Source organism: Manis pentadactyla, chromosome 16 (genome assembly GCF_030020395.1).
Source record: "Manis pentadactyla isolate mManPen7 chromosome 16, mManPen7.hap1, whole genome shotgun sequence".
Taxonomy (NCBI): Eukaryota; Metazoa; Chordata; class Mammalia; order Pholidota; family Manidae; genus Manis; species Manis pentadactyla.
Genome location: NC_080034.1, coordinates 50,175,623 through 50,192,563, shown reverse-complemented (window position 1 = coordinate 50,192,563; position 16,941 = coordinate 50,175,623). Strand labels below are relative to the sequence as shown.

The 16,941-nt window shown below is 42.0% G+C and overlaps 2 long non-coding RNA genes across 2 annotated transcripts; both read left to right on the top strand.

Moving 5' to 3' along the window:
- The first annotated feature begins 536 nt into the window (after positions 1-536).
- Positions 537-2,371, top strand: LOC118909171 (uncharacterized). Its single transcript, XR_005023526.2, has 3 exons — positions 537-600; positions 1,193-1,254; positions 2,236-2,371. It is a non-coding gene; the product is annotated as an uncharacterized LOC118909171 (long non-coding RNA).
- A 406-nt stretch (positions 2,372-2,777) lies between these two features.
- LOC118909109 (uncharacterized) lies at positions 2,778-13,428 on the top strand. Its single transcript, XR_005023510.2, has 5 exons — positions 2,778-2,956; positions 8,802-8,930; positions 12,198-12,312; positions 12,695-12,853; positions 13,165-13,428. It is a non-coding gene; the product is annotated as an uncharacterized LOC118909109 (long non-coding RNA).
- Positions 13,429-16,941: the final 3,513 nt, after the last annotated feature.

The window sequence follows — 16,941 nt, the reverse complement described above, 5'->3', positions numbered from 1 at the left end:
CTGGCTGTGTATTGGAATCACGGGCAGAAGTGATTAAACACTGCCTCTCTCTAGGCCCTGCCCCCAGAGATTCCAATACAATTGGTCTAGGGCGGGGGCACCTGGCAGGCAGCCTAGGTCTCAAAAACTCTCCAGGCAATTCACCCGTGCAGCTCAAGCTGAGAACCATTGGTCTAGAGTGAGGTCGCGGCATCTGCAGATTTTTAAAAGCACCACAGGTAACTTTGATTTGCAGCCAGGGCTGAGAACTGCCGCCTACACAGTATGCTGCCTCTCTCTGGGTTTTATAAATGGGAAAGCATTACTTTCTAAAAATAATTCTGTCAACAAGTATGGGCGTGCTAACCCATGCACAGCAGTGTACCCCTTTCGGGCCTGCTGTCCCCTGATTTCTAATCTCTCACCCGTTTAGTGCTAACTTGTTCTTTGATTTTTGTATGTCATGGACCAGGTGGAGAATGATTTCTGAGACTGACAGATTAGGAGTCTTATTTTGCTGCTAGAAGAAAAGAAAAGAGTATCTTACGTACTGAGCTGTGACACAACTTTTAGCATTCGTGAGCTTCAGTGATGAATTTGTGTGAATGTTCAAATGCTAATGTGCATATTTTCACCTATGAATATGTCGGGGGAGAATGGGGAAGGAAAAAATATTAAAATGCTCAGCTTTCTGCAAGTTAAGAGATGGGCAAAAGGAGAAAAAGATCATGCTTGCCCACTGAAGCCCAGACTTGACTGGTAAAGCCCCAAATCATCTGGAAATGAAGGAATTTAAGGTGCCATGTGTTTACATGTTGTTAGCTTTAAACATTTCTTAAAATGGACTATCCAGAACATATCAGAACACAATTTAATACTGGGGAGAGATCTTATTACCTGGTGTAAAAAAGTCCAACTGAAATCTGATGCATGAAACATTTCTGTGATAGTCATATCTTCATTCTATAATTCTTACGAGTGCATAAACAACAGCTACTGTTAAGAATCAAGGATGAGAACATTTTAAAAGAGATTTTACAGTTGGGGAAAACATTTTTACATGCACCATGAAATTTGGATGCAATTAATAATAGGTGACATTTATTGAGCCCTTAACTCTGTGCCTGGCAGCCTTCAGAATGCTTTTCATGTATTCTCACTGAATATCACAACAAAGAGATGACCCAGGTACTATTATAATCTCCTTTCACAGATATGAAAACTGAGGCACGGAGGGGCCAAATAAATTGCTCAAGGACCCACAGCTAATAAGTAGTAAGTGAATTCTAATGTCAGAGCTGATTGGTTTTAACCAGCATATGTGAGAAATAATTATCTTTTCTATGCCGTTATTAGGTTGTTACAAGGAATTGCATCTTTTTCATTTCATGTGACCCTGACAATATGGTAATCAGAGAACACGGATTTCCGGAAAGAGAGCACCTACGTATTTCTTCATCCCAAATTTAATTCTATAGACCGTACCTTCGTTTCTACTACTAAACACAATTTGTAAAACCCCTTTCTCACAGAATTGACATGCAGTTCAACAAATATGTTAAGCACCAATTCTGTGTAAGGTTACCCATGCAGGATATGAAAACGAGCAAAACACAGCCCTTGTCTTTAAGAATATTTTAGAAATGCAGGCAGATCCTGGATCCCTATGTATATCCTTCTGTCACTTTTCTCTCTTTATGTGGGTTCCAAATTCCCAACCTAGCTTTAGAGACCTAGCGTGATTTGATCCCGCTTCATTTTGAAGTTCCATGTCCTGTCCCTCTCCCTTGTGGGGTGAATTTCAACCAGAATGGGCTTCTCTTGGACTCTTTAATGCTCTGTGTCCCATCTAATGTGATGGTCTCCGCATGTAGTGTTCCCACCATCTCACATGTGTCCCTTCCTGCCCGCTTTTACCACGGAAACGCCTCTGCATCCTGCAGCTCTCTGCTCAGACATCACTATCTCAGGAAAGCCCCTCCCTGATGGGGACTCAAACCCCATCTGCTGAAATCTCTTAGAGCTTCCTCTACTTTTGGTCTGTAGGACTTAAGCACTATCTGCAATATGTGTTGTGTTGTCATTTGTTGAGTATCTGTCTCCCACCTGCTTGTAAAGTCCCATGAAGAGAGAGGGGAGAGTACGTATTACTCTATGCCCTGCATCTAGCACCCTGTGTTCTACCACATGGTAGAGTCCAAATATTTGTTCTAAGAGAAATTCTTCCATTTCATGTCATCTGTCTCTTTGTCTCAGGGGTGGTAAAGGCTCTGCTGTAACGGGTCCCAGGGTTCCTCACTGTACCCCGTGTTCTTCTTCCAAAACCTTCTTCACACCTCCTCAAATTATCCTAAAGTTCGAGTGTCACCTGTTTCCTGCTGGGACCTGACTGACACAGATAAGAATTAGATGGGGGAAAAGAAATTAGTGGTTCAGATAAATGTATAGAGGGAATTGAATAATTTTAAAAACCATTTTAATATTTTCATCTACATTTCTGAACACCAGAGTAGCTAAGCACTTACCTGAAAATTAAATGTGTATTTGAAGAGTGAAGGCAGTTTATAGTGTACTGGGGAATAAAAAGCACAATTTGGTTCTTGTAAGACAGGCTCCAAGTTAAACTAAAACAGGGGATGGAGATCCAAGTACCCAACTGTGTCTCAGTGGCCACTGGAAGCCAGGCCAGTTGGCCAGGGAGCAGGAGGGGGATGCTTTTAAAAATTGTAAAGTAGATAAAACTGTTTGTTGTTGTTATTATTGTTTTTGCTTAAGACCAAATTTTATTCTTTCACAGTTCTTGGAGGCTAGAGATCTGAAATCAAGGTGTTGGTGGGGCCCTGCTCCCTCTGAAGACTCAAGGGGAGAATCCTCCCTTGTCACTTCCAGCCTCTGGTGGTTGCAGGAGATCCTCGGCTTGTAGGCTCCTCATTCCAGGTTCTACAAAGACCTTATTCCCCAGTCAGGTCATTTACAGGTATGTACTGGGGTTAGGACTTGAACATATCTTTTTGGGGGACACAGTTCAACCCATGACACTTGTTATGTGTATCAGACAAACTGTTTTTCCTCTTTCTCTTTCTCCTACTTTATTTAAAAAGTGTTGCTGTCTGTTTGAGTCTTCTCTCTCTTTTTTATCAGTCTAGCTACAGGTCTGCCAGGTGGCTGTTAATTTTATGCTTTAGTCTTTAGATTACTGAATATCCAGGTAGGATTGTGGTTGAACTAGAAGTGGGATTATCATCTCCAAGATGTGGCTATGATAACAATAGGATTCATGCCAACTTTTTGTAGGAAGAGGAGGAAGGCATCTTCACCTCTACAGGGACAGCTTCCTGCTGTCAGACCCTTGATGTTGCTTCTATTCTTGTTATATGGAAGTTTAAATTTGGTAGAATGGTGGGAATGCTGCTGAGTAGCCAAAAGGGCAGACTCTTCTGGTTATTTGTGGGAGACTAATGGGAGAGTGACTAAAGATAGAAGCCCTTTCTTGTTTCCTGCTTCTTATGGGGCTTCCAGAAGCTTCTGCATTCCTACTCAGGTAGGGCAGTTCCTATAACTGCAGTGCAGGGGGCCCTGCCTCCGTGGAGCTCTGACTTTGTCACTGATGGTGACAATGGTTGGTGACTTCAGGTTCCTGAAACTTTGGTGTTAAGTATGGGCTCCTGGCTTGCTTCCTTTATTCCTCCTCAACCTTCTTTCTTCTTTATGTAGATCTGATGTTCTGAGCTATATCATTTTCATTCTTTCTGAAGAATTTATTTGTACATTTCTTGCAAGGTAGGTCTCCTTGTGACAAATTTTCTTCATTTTTGTTTGTCTGAGAAAATCTTTACTTCTTCACTTTTGAAGGATCAATTCACTGGATACAGAATTCTAGGTCGGTGGATTTTTCTCTAAACACTTTAAATATTTCACTCCACTCTTCTTTTGCATGGTTCCTGAAAAGAAGTCTGATATGATTCCTGTCCTCGTTTCTCTGTGGGTAAGGTGGGTCTTGTGTTAATTGTCTTTGATTTTCTGCAGTTTTAATATGACGTGTTTAGGTATAGATTTGTAAATATTTATCTTGCTTGGTATTCTCTTGCTGGATCTGTGGTTTAGTGTCTGTTATTAATTCTGGAAAATTCTCACCCATTAATACTTCAAATATTTCTTCTCTTACTAGCTTTCTTCTCTTTCTGGTATTCCCTTTATGTGTATGTTACACTTTTAGTAATTATCCCACAATTCTTAGATAGTCTGTTTTGTTCTTTATATTCTTTTCTTCTCTTTGCATTTCAGATTTGGATGTTTTTATTGACATATCTTTAAGCTCACTGATTCTTTGCTTGGCCATGTCCAGTTTACTGATAAGCCTGTAAGACATTCTTTATTTTTGTTATGGCATTTCTAGAATTTCCTTTTGATTCTTTCTTAGAGTTTCAATTTCACTTGCTTATATTACCCATCTTTTTTTCATGTTGTCTCCTTTTCCCATTATAACCTTTAGCATATTAATCATGGTTATTTTTAAATTCCCTGATAACTCTAATAAAGTCCTGGTAATTCTCAAATATCTGCCATATCTTAGCCTGGTTCTGATGTTTGCTTTGTCTCTGCAGACCATGTTTTTTTGCTTTTTACTATGTCTTGCAATTATTTATAGAAAGCGGGACATGATATATGGGGTAAAGGGAATTGAGATAGGTAGGCTTTTATCATGAGCTTTTGTGTTTATCTAGCTAAGCAGCTGGGCCATGTTTATTTGCTGTAGCTGTGGCATCAGAGGCTAACATTTCCTTTGATGTCCTTAGTTTTGTCTCCCCTGTAGTCTTTGGGTTCACCTAAAGACTCCTTAAATAGGGACCGAGGTTTGCAGTTCTTTTAGTTGTAATCCCCTGTTATTGTACAGGAGCCCTAATCGATATGGAAGTAAGGTATGGGGAAGGGAAAGTGTTCTATAGTCTATTATTAGGTCTCAGTCTTCTAATGAGCCTGTGGTGGGTATTTCCCTTCCCCTATGCCAAAGGCTAGAGCAGGCTGGAGTTGGGTATTTCCCATTCCGTGGGTTGGTTATGTTCTGGTAAACCCCAGTCCACTACACTTGGTTGAACAGTTTCTCTTGAGCACAGTCTTTACAACAGAACAGAATGCTCTGGGCATGTTTCAAGATGTTTACTTTCTCCTTCCCCTTGCCAGAAGCATGAGGGGATTTTTCATCTATTTTCACAGTGGGAGCTGGTAGGGCTTCTGGAGGTAAAACTCAGGAAAATAGGCTTCCTATTTTCTAAGGCTAGCTTCCTAGAAGTTTTTAACTCACAAGCTAGAATACACTGAGCCTCCAATAATTTGTCAGTTCCACTTTAACGTGTTTCTACAGATGCTGGCTCCTGCTCTGAGCTTCTGCTCCACGTAAGCTGGGATTTTCAGTGTCTGCCAGTCTGTTTCTCCAGTTTGGGGGGCAGCAGTTTGCTCTGTGACCTCAGTTCTGTGGTGAATTTAAGGAAGGCCATTGAATGTTAGATTGTTCAGCATTTTTCTTGTTTTGAAGGTAAGGATGACAGCTTCCAAGCTCTTTACAAGTTGGACTGGAAACTGGAAGTTCAAATGTGACTTTTAAAGTTTATTTTAGAAAATCTGAAAACAACAGAAAATTGTTAAGTAGAAGATAAAAATCACCAATAATTCCACTACCTAGAGATAATCACTGTTGAACTATGGATATAAATTCTTTCTAAGAATGTTACTAGAGGTTAACAATAATAAGGTTAATAACAATGCTTTATGCAAACTAACAAGCATGCAAAAAGCACTAAACAAACAGAAAAAAAGACACACACAAAGCAAACAAACAAAACCCTAAGCAAACAATAACTTCAACCTCCCTCAAAACCACTTTTTCTCAAAAGCTCATCATTTCTTTGGGTCATTTAAATTTTCATGTCATTAATTTCTCACTGACATGTAAAGTCTAGAGACATTGGGAATCCTTTTGTTTGTGGGTTTTATTTATTGAGTCGTTGTGATTATCCAAATGGGACCAAGCTGAAGTTCACTGAGCTCTTATAAGCACTGCTTTTCCATATAGTGCACGTTATCAGTGTCTACAAGCTTAAAGACCACTGTCCACTGGGTCCCACTGATCTAGTAAAAAAAAACCTGTCTTTTTCACGCCCCCCTTCCTTATAATCTCCTGCATCTGATTAGCTACCAGCTTCCTGTGATGTCTCCTAGGTCTACCCTTCCTAGTTACCATCATAGCATAGGCCCTCATTGTTTGCCACCTGGCCTATTGTAACAGTCTCCAGGTTATTCTTCTGGTCTCCAGATATTCCCTGTTCAAAACCTTTCTTCATGACATTTTAGCCTCCCCAAAAACATGAATCTGGTCACATTACTCTTCTGATTAAAGACAAAGTTCAAATGCTTTTGCATATCATTCAAAGGCCACTCACATACTTACACACATTTTCCAGCCACATCTTGTAGCAATTCTTCCCCTTCCCAACTCACCTTCCTCCCAATCCCCTGCTTCTCAGACTACCCTTCCTCATGCATTAGCCCTACCATCTTTCGTTTTCATCCTTCAAGGCCTGGTGCAGATGTCACCTCTTTGGGGAAACCTTCTTTCCCCTTTTCCTGTTGAGTCAGAGTTAATTACTCCATCCTTTGTGCTTTCTCAGTGGGCTTCACATCAGTCTGTTCACTTGGTATCATATAGAGTAGGCATGCATGTGCTGTATCCCCTGCTGGGTCTGAGCTCTGAGAGCAGGGACCATGCTGTTTCCATCTTTGTAATTCCCCTTTACCTCCCAAACCCAGGTAAATAGTATGTGCTTAATAAAGCATAAACTGTTTGAACAATTAGCATTCATTCAAGTCCAATTCAGTATGCTGTATATTCTTGAAGGTAAACATAGAACTAATTTTGGAATTTAATATTTGTTGTCATCACTAAACTTCTGGAAGTTTCAGGGACTGAACATTGTGTTTCACTGGGGCAAGACCATCTGACTATTGTAGACTCTGGTCTGAACATGGCAATTCTTTTGCTTGAGAGCTACAGGTAGACACATTAAAGAAAGGAACACTGAGTTACAAGGGTCTCTGGAGGCAAGTTGGCTCATCCTGTCATTTACAGATAGGAAACTGAGACTTGGAGATGGTAATGGTCTTGGCCAAGGGAATGGAGGAGGGAAATGGAATAGAGATCTCATTTCAATTCAGAGTACTTTTAATTAAATAAGAGCTTTAAAAAACAAAAGCTGTGATTAAGACTTTTGCTAATTCAAACCAGTGTTTCCCCAATTAAGCTGAATTAAGGAGCTGTAGTTATAGCTGATTTTTTTTTGAATGTCTGCAATTTTTATTAGATAGAAAGTACTGACCCACAAATTTTCAGGTGAAAATGGATTTTATTATCTTATCTCATTACTTATCACTGGAAGATGCTGCTGAAGTATAGTGAAGTAAGGTGTCCCCAGAGCATGGAAACACATTAACAATCCATACCTACCTCAACCATAGGAATGTCTTAGGAAAGAAGATCTGAAAAACTATTAGGAGCATTTGAAGTAACCTGGTTATAATTTCAGGGGCGTGTGTCTAGACTGCAATTTTTACTAACCTGATCATTTATATATATCATAGAGGATGGCTGGCTTAGAGTGTTTAAAAGTGGAAATCAGAGGGTAAGAATTGTGTTTATCTAGTATTATCCAAAGATTGAGACACTGGATCTGGGATTCATGAGTATCATGGTCACTGGAGAGGGGTGCTATAGGTAAAGTAAGGATCATTCATTCACCAGGCTTTCCCATGGCCTAGATAAACTATTTCTAAAGGCAATCTAGCCACCCTTTTATGCTCTGATTCTGTGCTCTCCAAAAAACCTTCTGGTTCCAAATGGACTTTTCTGATATTGGAAAGGGAGTGGTCTAGATAATAAGCTTAAAATTTTCAGCACAAGAAAAAAATAGCTTCTATTACAACCTTCTAAATTGATATTACGGTTTATGCATCAGTCTCTTATGGGAGTGGCTAATGTGAACCAGACCTTCTGAATCTGGCTGCACTGAAAAAAATCAAACATCCAGATCTTTTTGAGAATTTGAAGACCAGACTTTGAAGTGGTTTGATTACTGGAGGGTACTATGATTGATTGAGTAGTCAGGTACAGTTGTATATCTCCTTTCTCTAACTTCAACCTTAGATGAATACTGTATTTTAAGTTGAAAAGAACCATTAAAAAATGATGATGAAGAGAATTTATTAATAGTCTTATGAATACCAACTTGCATTTTAGTTAGAAATTCATATGTTCTGTTGCTTTCTTTTCCTGACTCCCTGGGACCCAAATTTGAAGTTGCTTCCTGGTGTACCATGAATGGTCTACAGGTGCACCAAGAAAGTTGGTCACTGAGTCATTGTGAGTGGGAAGGAAAAGAACTGAGCTCTTTGAATTAGCGCCTCCAGTCTAAGGACAGCATCCATGTTCCCCTGTGTCCTTATTCAAATATTGTTTGCAGTGTGTTGTGACATGACAAGAAGGTGAGAAGCACTTGTAACTAACCTTAACTCACGGGAGAAGGGGAGACACCATTATAGCCTAGCTTTCCATCTGGCCATTGCAATCCCTGAAGGAGCTGGGCAGATGGCACCACTTTTCTCTGGAATTCCTGTTGGCTCAAGGCCCCAAACCCTAGGTTGTGTCTTTCTACTGCTCCCTCCTACTGCAACAGTGTCTGTGTTTTCCAGCTTAGTTTTCCAACATCATTAATTAAACCACTGCTCCCAGGGAAGGAAAAGATATGGGAGCCAAGTCATATTTTTCCCACCAGGAACCACAGATTTCAACTCTGCAAAAGAGCCTGAGGTGTGTCACATGCCAAGAAAGACTGGGCACGTTTGTTCCTCGGCACATGGACCAAAGACCGCTAGACACAATGATTTCAACATATGCCTCTCTGGTATGATTTTTTTTTTTAATGTTCTTCTGTTTTTTTATTATGTTTCTCAGAAATAAGATTGAATGAATGAATGAATAAATACATACATACATACCTCCGGGGTATCGAAATATGTTATGCAAATTCTACAATGTTTTTATTAGACTGAATAAGTGTCTGTGGCTGAGGCACCCAGGTTTGTTCCAACAGCTAAACAGGCCTGGAAAAAAGCCATCTTTTGAGCAAAAATTAGACTGTGTCCAACCACATAGAAAATTCTCCCTTGAAAAGGGTTCGCTTTAAAAAATTTTTTTAGCTCCCCATAAATAGAGCCTTATGAGGAGACTTTGCAGAAGCCTTCAGTAAAGTTACAGGAACAAATTAGAACTATATAACTTCACATTGGATAATAATAAAACATGGAAAGGATACCTTTTTTTCTTTATGGAGTTTTCTTTTATCATTTTCTAATTTGGATTATGTATCACTGTTATCTATCTATTTACACTAAATCCTGTAAGTGTTTCATTTTATATGCTGTTTACAAAATGCATAGTAAACTAAATTTTGTGTCTAGCATAGAATTACAGCAGTGATTCTCTTTTTGAATAGTATCAGGGTGAAGTGCCTCTTGCTATCTTCAGTATTGTAGGCCAGAGCAGAAAAAGCCCACTCACACATAGATAACTGTATCTCCAAATAATCAGAAATGTCAATATTATACATAACCTGAAATGAGGCATCTCTGAAAAAACACTGTAAAGTCTCAGTATTCTTCACCAACTTCCTAGGCTCATAGATGGTGAATTCAGGAAAATAGGAGGAAAGCATTGAAGCTATAAAGAGGGTGCAGTGGGTGCAGTGGAAAGACCACTTGAAACTAGAATCCAATCATGTCACTTTCAAGTCCAAGATTTCCATTTAGCAGACATGTGATTTTGGACAATTCATTACAACTCACCAAGTACCATTTTCCTCACGAGTGACACAGTATCAAGATAATCGTTCCTCTTATCTCACAAAGTTATTGTGACACTCAGATACATGAGTGTTATAAAAGTACTCTGTAAACTGTGGCTGGAAGGCGTTGTTTAACTTAAAAAAAAAAAAGAAAAACTCTGCAGTTCATGGAGCATCTGCTCTGTGCCAGGTATCGGACCAGGACCCATGCCTGTCTCTGTTCCTCCCAACAATCTCCTGAAGCAGGTGTTGTACCCATTTAAGGACAGACTTGCTGCTCACATTTCCCAAGCCTTTCTTTGCCTTCTTACTGCCAGGTAATCTCATCTCACTCCTCAGATTGCAGCTCTAGGGCTGGTGGGGTTCCTGTGAAGAAACACGAGGCACCTTGCACTTGACTTTCATCTCCTCCACTTTGTAGCATCGTGTGAGTAGCAGCTTGGCGTAGCCATGTAGGAAAAAAATTGAGCTTATCTTTACCTTTTTTCTTCCACTCTTCCCAAATGTGCCAGACAATGAAAGCAGACCATGACCTTCCAGCTAAGGCAAAGTGAAGCCTGAAATGATGACACAGTCCTCCAAGGCAGTGGCCTGTAGTGTTGTAAATACTTGGGTGCCCTCAAGCTCTGACTTCACATATTGGCCCTTCTCTGCAGGTGTTTCTCTCTCCCATGGCCTGTCCTTTCTTCTTGAAGAGCCTGCTGCTAACATACCCATACAGGACTTCGTTTTAGCCTGGGTTCTGGAAGATCTACGTTCTAGCAGCCAACTTGGAATATGGGTAGAGTTTGCTTGAGGTGTTCTCCTCTCTATCCCAAAGGGATCAAAGGGAGATCCATCTGGAGCCCACTTAGTGTCCTTCCAGATGGAAGGATTGCTTGCAGATGGCACATTTAGTAGCAGAGAAAGAAATCACCCAACATAAACTCTGTTGCTCTAGGGAAGTTCCTGTGACCTTGTATCTTTCAGTGTTCTTCAGGGTTTGGAATGATTTTGCCTTAGATTTTTCACAGGAAATTTTTCCTCTCCCTGAATCTTCAGACTGAAATTAGGGGGCTTTAGAGAGTTATGGCTTTATTTATATACAAATACTGACCATCTATAACCACAATTGTGGATTGTGGCTTGATTCTTCTTATTTTGAAAATTTAGATGAATTTAAAAAGCCATTATGAATTCCACAATGAGTTCAGAGGCTTTTGTTGTCAAAATGACATCTACCAGATGCAAGCTAATACTTGGCTGATCCTAAGAAGTGGACCGCTTTCAGCAAACCTGAGCTGCCCATGGTGTATCATCAACTTCATAGATGGCAATTTCCACTCTTGAAAAAGGGAAAAAAAAGCACTGAAGTTATAAAAAGGATGATGCAGAGATCACAGGGCTGTGTCTCAGAAGAACCAACGTGGTGGGCTCACCTTTCAGCAAGAGGTAGACACTGGACATTTGGAAACTGGCCTCTTAAGCAAGCAATTTCAGAATGGATACACACTGCTGAACTGCCTCTCAGACTTTCCAACCCTTGCATGGGCTGGAAACTTCATTCAACAAAGAAACAATTGAGGGCCCATTCTCAACAGGCCGTGGGCTTGGAGCTGGGGACACAGGACAATGATGGTAAACAAACTGCAGGTGGGGCCTGGAGCCCTCCTCATCCCTGCTGTCATTGGCCAGGCACCTTTCCTATCCTGATTCTCTACTGAATCAGAGTGATCGGCCAGCCCCCTCCATGCCTCTTGTCCTTCTTCCCCAGCATACACATCCCTGGGATAATGGAAGTTGCTCATTGGAATTTGCACCTCTGCTCTGAACCTGCCTTGTTCCCTATAAACCCCAGTCTGGTCAACACAGGGGGCACCTAGGGGCAACCCCAATCTATCAGGGAAGCTACGTGAGCTCGCTCACAATCCTCTGGCTGTTGGTCCAGGAAGAGAAGAAGGTCTGGACCTTGGCTCAAGTTCTTGTAGGCCTGGGCCTACAGATGGGCTAATAAGTCATTCCACTTTATTTGCTTTAACTCCTAGCCAGTCAGAGACTAAGCATTCATCCACAGCCCAGCTGCCAAGTGCACTGTGGTCAGGGTGAGGGGATTGTGGGGAAGAGGGCCCTGTGTGTGACCCACACTCTCCTGAAAGGCCACAAGCTGAGTCCTCAGCATTCCTGGGGACTTTAATTGCAGCTCAGGGGCCTGAAGCCCTTAGGAATGCAGATTCCATAAATTTAAAATTGTGGTGATTTAGATAGGCCTGAAGCTTACATTTGTAATATTTATGAAGATAGGGTTTGCTAAGCAAACTAAAGGAATTCCTGTCTTCTTTTTGTACCTAGCTAAAAACAAAACAACACCCCCAGGATGGGCCAGAGACTGCAGACAAAATTTACATTAATTAAGAAAATAAACAGTTTTCAAGTACCCTGGAACTGTCTATAAACACCTACTCAGGTACAAGCAACTGCAAATAGTTTTTATCTGTTTCTAAGCAAACATCTCAGAGGAACATTTGGTTATTTTATTCCTAAAAGGGCTCGATTTGGCAGACTGATTGCAGTAAAGTCCAGTTCTTCCTTAATTCCAATAGATTTGCTCCCACTCCCATTACTCTGGAATTGATGAGATTATACTGTGGTCCGAGAGAATCCGTTAGAAGGTGCTTTGAGGTTGTTTAGCTTCTGGACAGAGCTGTTCCTAAAACTATTTTAGACTATTGGTGGCTTATATCTTATCCTGCCATCTATATTATCACTTTTATTAAATAAGGCCACCCTACGAAGATTATGTTTCACTTTTGCAAGTTGCTTTAACCTTCATTGTAATTATGCCCTAGACAGTCCTACTTTCAGTCTGGGAGACTGAGGCCCATGAGGACCTGATGGCTTCGTGCCTCAGAAGCTGCTCACGCTGGGTATGGAGCGCTTGCCTTGCAAATTCCAGATCATCATGAAAAGCTACTGACAAATGGCCCCAGTTTTTCCCACCTGGTCACGTAAGCTTCCAAGTGTCCCCTTCTCTCTTGTTAAGCACCTGGGGTCTGTTCTGACTTCCCAGAGGATTCCCTGGTCCCCAAAGGATTCAGAACACGGTCCCCTCCTGCAGATGTGGAAGCCCCTGGAGAGGAGAGGGGAGGTTAAGTGAAGGGGGAGGGAAGGACTAAGTGCCCCCTCCCAGCCTCCTATTCTGGGCATCAGCTGTGCATTCAGACCAGGGCCAAAATTGCCTTTAGTGATTATGTCCACAGAGACTAGGTGCTGGTCCAGAAATAATAAAGCTAATTTTGGTTGTGTGCTTGTTAATCAGGCAACATGCAGAGCATCATCCTGTCTCCTCTTCACCTCTAGCCATGGAAGTCGGTTGTATCATGGTTTCCATTGTGCAGGTGAAGAGCCCAGTGCATAGAGGTGAAGTCACTTGCTGCAGCTCACAGGGTTACTGCAGAGTTTCAGGCCTCACGCTCCTCAGACTTGGGGGCTGCCCAGTGGAAGGAGATACCCAACTATTTTTGACATGTCTCTGAGTCCATCATGGACAATCAGATAAAGGTTTACAAATGTCAGCTCTGTGGATTGTTGGTCTCTGTCATTATTTAAATCCTTTTTCCTTTTTTTTTTTTTTGGACATACCCTTTATTTGCCAGAGAACCTGAACCCCTAGTTGGACATGGTATACCACCACCATCCCTAGAAACTTGTTGTGACTGTTGGCAGAACTGAGGAGTGTGCATTTCACAGTTTGAATGGATGTACCAAAGTCCACTGTTTAAAGAAATGAAAAACCCATCCCTCTGGAGTATTTATTCCCTCAGAAATTATCAGAATGTGAGCAGCAAGTCTGTGGTAGGCACCACATTGAGCACTAAGAGAGAGAGGTGAACATGATGGGTTGGTCCCTCTCTTCTGGAGTTTATAGTCTAGACAGGGTTGGAAAACTCTAGCTGTGGGTCAAGTCTGGCCTAGTGCCTGTTTCTGTAAATAAAGTTTAATTTGGAACCCAGCCATGCTCATCCATTTATGTATGGCCGGTGGCTGCTTTTGCACCAGAACAGCAGAATCCAGTCGTTGCAGCAGAGACTGATGGCCTGCAAAGCCTAAAATATTTTCTATCTGGCCCTTTATGGAACAAGTTTGCCTACCCCTGTCCTAGGGTAGAATTTATTTTTCAAGCCTGGAAATTTTTCTTTTGAAAGAACATGTGTTTATCCCCCAAATGGTCATCCATTAAGGTTCTAATTTACTGGCAAGTTTGCCTCCTATGAAGAAAAGTGGTCATCACTAGAGGACTCAGCAATGCTGAGAAAAACAGGAAATTAGGGTAATAAAGGAAACTTCAGCATTTCCTGAGTGTTTGCTATGTGCCAGGAAGAGTCCTAAGCAGTGCACAGACATTAACTCAGTTCATTCTCACACTCAGCGGGGAGCACTGTTGTCACCCCATTTGACAGACAAGACTGGTTCAGCCACCTGGCCAAGCTCAGAGCTGGAAAGGGCAGGGCTGGGATGGAAGCGCTGGCTGCAGCTGGCGGTCTGCTCCGCTGCTGTGAACAGGACGGGGCCGTGGGGTGTGGGGTCGTGCTCAAGCCCATTGGGGAAGAGGAGGAGAAGGTGCCTGGGCAGCGACGGCCCGTGCCGACCTGCTGACTGCTGGGCCTATGTTTAGCCCTAAGAAAATCCTCCTGCAGGAGAGGACGAGCCTCCCTCCTGCTCTGTCGGCTCAGACTCACTCTCTGATGGGAGGCGGCTGGAGCTGCTGCACTGCGCTCTGGGCTTCACTGTAATTAAAGCACTTCTTGGATGTGCCTGTGCCTGATGCCTCTGCTAATACTCATCTGTGGAGGATGCTTTGAAACTCAGTGAAAAAACAATAGAAGTATCGATTCATTTTGCCAGAAAGCAGGAATATCAAGGAGTCCTTCGTAGTTTGTTCCTGTATCACTTTCTTGGGGATTCCCAAGACCCTGACTGGTACGCTCTTGCTTTTCGGCTAACATCCCCTGAATTCGTTCCCCACCCCCAGAATAGCCTTGCCCCTCCCCCAGTAAGGTTCTCTCTACAACGTGGAGGCTCCCCTGGGGTTCTTGACACACAACACTAGGACCACAGAAATCCTAGCAGGGTGACTCCCGTGCCTGGGTGGGGCGGGGTAGTTAACTGAGTTCAGGAAGCATTCGTAACAGTAGAGAAGTCTGTGTTCCTATATATCTTCACAAACAGCACGAAGGCATAACCCCAAACTTTCTTTTTAAACACGGCGTAAGTTGGATGACAGTCTGGGAAGTTTGCTCTAGCTGGGGTTGTCCATAAAGAGCATCGGCCCTATTTACGGGACCGTGTGGAAATGTAGCTTGCCATAGGAACATGTCGAGGATCGTCACTGTGTCTGCCATTAACTGGGACAATTGGAAATGGGACGTAGCCTTGACTGATGTAGGAAATCAGAACCACCCCACTAGCCTTCCCCTCACGGAGCTTATGTTCCATAGTGCCATAGTGCCTTCTGAAAATGAGTATTTGCATCCACTATCCCTCATAGCTAAAGGGCCTATGCCACAGGTACATACAGTAGGACCCTCACCGAATGGGTTTTCTAAGTTATTCCTTATTTCAGACATCAGTCAGAGTTCTCTCTTAACCTTGATATAGCCATAAATATAACAAACAAATGTATACAGTCTCTAAAATATGCATGGAATTATAAAAAAGCAAAACGTGCCTACTTTTAGTTCTGTCAAGCTATTCACTCCATAGAATTATGCATCATAGTTCTCACTGCTTTGTAAATTCCTTGGGAGGCCTTGCATTTCATATGCAAGTACTACCAGCGCGGCATTCCTACATTTAAATAACCTGTCTCTATGGAATTAGCTAGACAGCCAGCACTGGAGAAGTTAGCAGATAATTATGTCTTCCATAAGATGAAGTTCTGTTCTAAAGAGGGTATATTTTTCTCTTTCTTTGTATCTTGGCCATCTCATGCCAAGACATATTCCAAGCTGACCTTGTGCTCATGTTTCTCTCTTTTATGAGATGGCTTTATTCTCTCAGAGCTCACTGGTAACAATCAAAATAAAACTATAGATTTCATTTATCTCCAAGATTGTATTTGGTACCCACTTTGGGACTTCTGCATCATCTCTTCAGAAAGAAGTTTACAAAATGTAATGATCTTGTCATCTGCTTTTCTTTTCTCAGCTCAAAATAATCACATTAGCAGGTAGAAAAGATTCAAGCTTTCTAGTTTAAATTTGTGCCAAATTGATTCAAAGTTAACATTTTTTAAAGGGTTATCTAATTAAATCTCAAAGGGCTCTTGCTAATGCTGATTCCTCCAGCTACTCTGTCAGTCTTTGAGAAGCTAAGGAAGCAGGTAATAAGAAGAGAAAAAAGGAGGGAAAAGGAAATCAGGAGATAGATTAAATTTATGTCCTCTGTGTGGTATCTTTAATGTAAGAAGTATTCTTTATCAGTACTTGAGAAAAGACATTATTTGGGAGAAATAGAGTGCCTCCTGCAATTACAGCTCATATATATTGTAGTGGTCTGCAGTGTGGCCACACATAGCTGTTCATGCTGAGCACGGCCCAGACTGGGGACACTGTTCCTGTCGTGACCTTATGTGTATGGGTCTGATGACTGACATTCCTTCTTTGATACTGAATCCTGGTCCCCCGGCTGTGATCTGCACTCAATCCTCCAAATGGGTCTTTCGTAGCCACTCTAGTTATCATCCCAGTTGGTCTCAGTCAACTTCCTGAAGCTGGGTGTCCATCCACACAGTTCGCTCCATTTCGACCTGGGTGCTTGCTCTGCCCCTGGCAATGCCTGGGGATTCCCAGTGCAGCGTGGCTCCCAGCCAGGACTCTGCTTCTTGGGCCATCGATAGATCTGTGGCTTATGTTTTTATTTCCAGTTAGATCCCTACTCCCAGACCCCAGGCTTTCCTGCCTGTCTAGTCCTCCTGGATCCCAGGTATGTTTGGAAATAGTGAGAAGCTTCCCAGAATCCTCTCCTTTGGAAAGTAGAGGATGGGGGAAGAGGAAAGAAGAAGGGAATACTAAATTATCTCTACAAAGATGCAAAC